The sequence below is a fragment of the Eubalaena glacialis genome, chromosome 9, assembly GCF_028564815.1.
Source record: "Eubalaena glacialis isolate mEubGla1 chromosome 9, mEubGla1.1.hap2.+ XY, whole genome shotgun sequence".
NCBI classification, from domain to species: domain Eukaryota; kingdom Metazoa; phylum Chordata; class Mammalia; order Artiodactyla; family Balaenidae; genus Eubalaena; species Eubalaena glacialis.
In genome coordinates, this window is record NC_083724.1 from 103,437,086 (window position 1) to 103,443,741 (window position 6,656).

Sequence of the window (6,656 nt, forward strand, 5' to 3'; positions counted from 1 at the left end):
GGGAAGCTTCGGAGCCATGAAGGAGAGTGTGGCAACAGGGGCGCAGAGGGCAAAGCAGAGAGATTCCCACACAGAGGATCGGTGCCTACCAGCACTCACCAGCCTGAGAGGCTTGTCTGCTCACCTGCTAAGGTGGGTGGGGCTGGGATCTAAGCCTTGGGTTTTGGAGGTCAGATCCCAGGAAGAGGACTGGGGCTGGCTGCATGAACACAGCCTGAAGGGGGTTAATGCACCACAGCTAGCTGGGAGGGAGTCCAGGAAAAACTCTGGACCTGCCTAAGAGACAAGAGACCATTGTTTCAGGGTGCGCAAGGAGAGGGGATTCAGAGCACCGCCTAAATGAGCTCCAGAGATGGACGCGAGCCGCAGCTACAAGTGTGGACCCCATAGACAAGCATGAAATGCTAAGTCTGCTGCTACAGCCACCAAAAAGCCTGTGTGCAAGCACAGGTCACCATCCACACCTCCCCTCCTGGGAGCCTGTGCAGCCCACCACTGCCTGGGTCCCGTGATACAGGGAAAACTTCCCTGGGAGAACACACGGCATGCCTCAGGCTGTTGCAATGTCATGCCAGCCTCTGCCGCCTGCAGGCTCTCCCCGCATTCCGTCCCCTCCAACCCCCGGCCTGAGGGAGCCAGAGTCCCCTAATCAGGTGCTACTTTAACCCCGCCCTGTCTGAGCAAAGAACAGATGCCCTCAGGCAACCTACATGCGGACGTCGGGCCAAATCCAAAGCTGAACCCCAGGAGCTATGTGAACAAAGAAGAGAAAGGGAAATTTCTCCCAACAGCCTTAGGAGCAGCAGATTAAATCTCCACAATCAACTGGATGTACCCTGCATCTGTGGAATACCTGAATAGTCAATGAATCATCCCAAACTTGAGACGGTGGACTTTAAGAGCAACTGTAGACCTGGGGTTTGCTTTCTGCATCTAAATTGTTTCTGGTTTTATGCTTATCTTAGTTTAGTATTTAGAGCTTATTAACATTGGTAGATTTGTTTATTGATTTGGTTGCTCTCTTCCTATTTTAATTATATATATATATTTTTTTTTTCCTTTTTTTCCTTTTTCTCTTTTTGTGAGTGTGTATGTGTATGCCTCTTTGTGTGATTTTGTCTGTATAGCTTTGGTTTTGCCATTTGTCCTAGGGTTCTGACTGTCCAGTTTTTTTTGTTTTTTTTTATTTAAGTATAGTTTTTAGCGCTTGTTATCACTGGAGGATTTGGTTTTTGTTTCATTGCTTTCTTCTTTCTTTGTCTCTTTCTTTTTTTTTTTTTTTTACTTTTTAATTTTTTTATTTAAAAATTTTTTTTCTATATTAATAACTTTATTTGATTTTATTTATTATTTTTTTTCTTTCTTTCTCTCCCTTTTCTTCTGAGCCGTGTGTCTGACAAGCTCTTGGTCCTCTGGCCGGGTGTCAGGCCTCAGCCTCTGAGGTGGGAGAGCCGAGCTCAGGACATTGGTCCACCAGAAACCTCCCGGCCCCATGTAATATCAAACAGCAAAAGTTCTCCCAGAGATCTCCATCTCAACACTAACACTCAGCTCCACTCAAAGACCAGCAAGATACAGTGCTGTGCTGGACACCCTATGCCAAACAACTAGCAAGACAGGAAAACCAACCAACCTATTAGCAGAGAAGCTTCCTAAAATCATAATAAGTTCACAGACACCCCAAAACACACCACCAGACGTGGTCCTGCCCACCAGAAAGAAAAGATACAGCCTCATCCACCAGAACACTGGCACAAGTCCCCTCCACCAGGAAGCCTACACAGCCTACTGAACCAACGTTACGCACTTGGAGCAGACACCAAAAACAACGGGAACTACAAACCTGCAGCCTAAAAAGGGAGACCCCAAACACAGTAAGTTAAGCAAAATGAGAAGACAGAGAAATACACAGCAGACGAAGGAGCAAAGTAAAAACCCCCCAGACCAAACAAATGAAGAGGAAATAGGCAGTCTACCTGAAAAAGAATTCAGAATAATGATAGTAAAGATGATCCAAAAATCTTGGAAATAGAATGGAGAAAATGCAAGAAATGTTTAACAAGGACCTAGAAGAACTAAAGAGCAAACAAACAGTGATGAACAATGCAATAAATGAAACTAAAAATTCTCTAGAAGGAATCAGTAGGAGAATAAGTGAGGCAGAAGAACGGATAAGTGACCTGGAAAATAGAATAGTGGAAATAACTACCGCAGAGCAGAATAAAGAAAAAAGAATGAAAATAATTGAGGACAGTCTCAGAGACCTCTGGGACAACATTAAACGCAGCAACATTCAAATTATAGGGGTCCCAGAAGAAGAAGAGAAAAAGAAAGGGACTGAGAAAATATTTGAAGAGATTGTAGTTGAAAACTTCACTAATATGGGTAAGGAAATAGTCAATAATGTCCAGGAAGTGCAGAGAGTCCCATACAGCATAAATCCAAGGAGAAACATATCAAGACACATGTTAATCAAACTATGAAAAATTAAGTACAAAGAAAAAATATTAAAAGCAGCAAGAGAAAAGCAACAAATAACATACAAGGGAATCCCCATAAAGTTAACAGCTGATCATTCAGCAGAAACTCTGCAAGCCAGAAGGCAGTGGTAGGACATATTTAAAGTGATGAAAGGAAAAAACCTACAACCAAGATTACTCTACCCAGCAAGGATCTCACTCAGATTCAACGGAGAAATTAAAACCTTTACAGACAAGCAAAAGCTAAGAGAATTCAGCACCACCAAACCAGCTTTACAACAAATGCTAAAGGAACGTCTCTAGACAGGAAACACAAGAGAAGGGAAACACCTCCAAAAACAAACCCAAAACAATTAAGAAAATAATAATAAGAATATACATACTGATAATAACCTTAAATGTAAATGGATTAAATGCTCCAACCAAAAGACATAGACTGGCTGAATGGATACAAAAACAAGACCTTTATATATGCTGTCTACAAGAGACCCACTTCAGACCTAGGGACACATACAGACTGAAAGTGAGGGAATGGAAAAAGATATTCCATTCAAATGGAAATCAAAAGAAAGCTGGAGTAGCAATTCTCATATCAGACAAAATAGACTTTAAAATAAAGACTATTACAAGAGACAAAGAAGGAGACTACATAGATCAAGGGATCAGTCCAAGAAGAAGATATAACAATTGTAAATATTTATGCATCCAATATAGGAGCACCTCAATACATAAGAGAATTGGTAACAACCATAAAAGGGGAAATTCAACAGTAACACAATAATAGTACGGGACTTTAACACTCCACTTTCACCAATGGAAAGATCATCCAAAATGAAAATAAATATGGAAACACAAGCTTTAAATGATACATTAAACAAAATGGACTTAATTGATATTTATAGGACATCCCATCCAAAAACAACAGAATACACTTCCATCTCAGATGCTCATGGAACATTATCTAGGATAGATCATATCTTGGGTCACAAATCAAACCTTGGTAAATTTAAGAAAATTGAAATCATATCAAGTATGGTTTCCGACCACAATGCTTTGGGAATACATATCAATTACGGAAAAAATCTGTAAAAAATACAAAGACATGGAGGCTAAACAATACACTACTTAATAACCAAGAGATCACTGAGGAAATAAAAGAGGAAGTTAAAAAATACCTAGAAACAAAAGACAATGAAAACATGATGACCCAAACCTATGGGATGCAGCAAAAGCAGTTCTAAGAGGGAACTTTATAGCAATACAATCCTACCTCAAGAAACAAGAAACATCTCTAATAAACAACCTAACCTTACACCTAAAGCAATTAGAGAAAGAAGAAGAACAACAACAAAAAAAAACCCCAACATTAAGAGAAGGAAAGAAATGATAAAGATCAAATCAGAAATAAATGAAAAAGAAATGAAGGAAATGATAGCAAAGATCAATAAAACTAAAGGCTAATTCTCTGAGAAGATAAACAAAATTGATAAACCATTAGCTGGACTCATCAAGAAAAAAAGGGAGAAGACTAAATCAATAGAATTATAAATGAAAAAGGAGAAGTAACAACTGACACTGTAGAAATACAAAGGTCCATGAGGGGTCACTACAAGCAACTATATGTCAATAAAATGGACAAGCTGGAAGAAATGGACAAATTCTTAGAAAAGCACAGCGTTCTGAGTCTAAACCAAGAAGAAATAGTAAATATAAACAGACCAATCACTAGCACTGAAATTGAGACTGTGATTAAAAATCTTCCAACAAACAAAGCCCAGGACCAGATGGCTTCACAGGCGAATTCTATCAAACATTTAGAGAAAAGCTAACACCTATCATTCTCAAACTCTTCCAAAATATAGCAGAGGGAGGAGCACTCCCAAACTCATTCTACAAGGCCATCATCACCCTGATACCAAAACCAGACAAAGATGTCACAAAGAAGGAAAACTACAGGCAATATCACTGATGAACATAGATGCAAAAATCATCAACAAAATACTAACAAACAGTATCCAACAGCACATTAAAAGGATCATACACCATGATCAAGTGGGGTTTATCCCAGGAATGCAAGGATTCTTCAATAAACGCAAATCAATCAATGTGATAAACCGTATTAACAAACTGAAGGAGAAAAACCATATGATCATCTCAATAGATGCAGAAAAAGCTTTTGACAAAATTCAACACCCATTTATGATAAAAAAACCTCCAGAAAGTAGGCATAGAGGGAACTTACCTCAACATAATAAAGGCATTTATGACAAAACCACAGCCAACATCGTTCTCAATCCGGAAAAATTGAAACCATTTCCACTAAGATCAGGAACAAGACAAGGTTGCCCACTCTCATCAATATTATTCAACATACTTTTGGAAGTTTTAGCCACAGCAATCAGAGAAGAAAAAGAAATAAAGGAATCCAAATCAGAAAAGAATAAATAAAGCTGTCACTGTTTGCAGATGACATGATACTATACATAGAGAATCCAAAGATGCTACCAGAAAACTACTAGAGCTAATCAATGAATTTGGTAAAGTAGCAGGATACAAAATTAATGCACAGGAAAATCTTGCATTCCTATACACTAATGATGAAAAGTCTGAAAGAGAAATTAAGGAAACACTCCCATTTACCACTGCAACAAAAAGAATAAATTACCTAAGAATAAACCTACCTAAGGAGACAAAACACCTGTATGCAGAAAACTATAAGACACTCATGAAAGAAATTAAAGATGATACAAACAGATGGAGAGATATACCATGTTCTTGGATTGCAAGAAGCAACATTGTGAAAATGACTATACTACGCAAAGCAATCTACAGATTCAATGCAATCCCTATCAAACTACCAATGGCATTTTTCACAGAACTAGAACAAAAAATTTCACAATTTGTATGGAAACACAAAACATCCTGAATAGCCAAAGCAATCTTGAGAAAGAAAAATGGAGCTGGAGGAATCAGACACCCTGACTTCAGACTATACTATAAAGCTACAGTAATCTAGCCAGTATGGTACTGACACAAAAAAAGATATATAGATCAATGGAACAGAATAGAAAGCCCAAAAAAAAAAAACCCATGCACATATGGGCACCTTATTTTTGATAAAGGAGGCAAGAATATACAATGAAGAAAAGACAGTCTCTTCAATAAGTGGTGCTGGGAAAACAGGACAGCTACATGTAAAAGAATGAAATTAGAACAGTCCCTAACACCATACACAAAAATAAACTCAAAATGAATTAAAGACCTAAATGTAAGGCCAGACACTATAAAACTCTTAGAGGAAAACCTAGGTAGAACACTCCATGACATAAATCACAGCAAGATCCTTTTTGACCCACCTCCTAGAAAAATTGAAATAAAAACAAAAATAAACCAGTGGGACCTAATGAAACTTCAAAGCTTTTGCACAGCAAAGGAAACCATAAACAAAACGAAAAGAAAATCCTCAGAATGGGAGAAAATATTTGCAAATGAAGCAACTGACAAAGGATTAATCTCCAAAATTTACAAGCAGCTCATGCAGCTTAATATCAAAAAAACAAACAACCTAATCCAAAAATGGGCAGAAGACCTAAATAGACACTTCTCCAAAGAAGATATACAGATTGCCAACAAACACATGAAAGGATGCTCAACATCACTAATCATTAGAGAAATGCAAGTCAAAACTACAATGAGGTATCACCTCACACCAGTCAGAATGGCCATCATCAAAAAATCTATGGACAATAAATGCTGGAGAGAGTGTGGAGAAAAGGGAACCCTCTTGCACTGTTGGTGGGAATGTAAATTAATACAGTCACTATGGAGAACAGTATGGAGGTTCCTTAAAAAACTGAAAATAGAACTACCATACGACCCAGCAATCCCACTACTGGGCATATACCCTGAGAAAACCATAATTCAAAAAGAGTCATGTACCACAATGTTCATTGCAGCACTGTTTATAATAACCAGGACCTGGAGGCAACCTAAGTGTCCATCGACAGATGAATGGATAAAGAAGATGTGACACATATATACAATGGAATATTACTGAGCCATAAAAAGAAACAAAATTGAGTTATTTGTAGCGAGGTGGATGGACCTAGAGACTGTCATACAGAGTGAAGTAATTCACACATATATATGAAACACATATATATGAAACACATATAT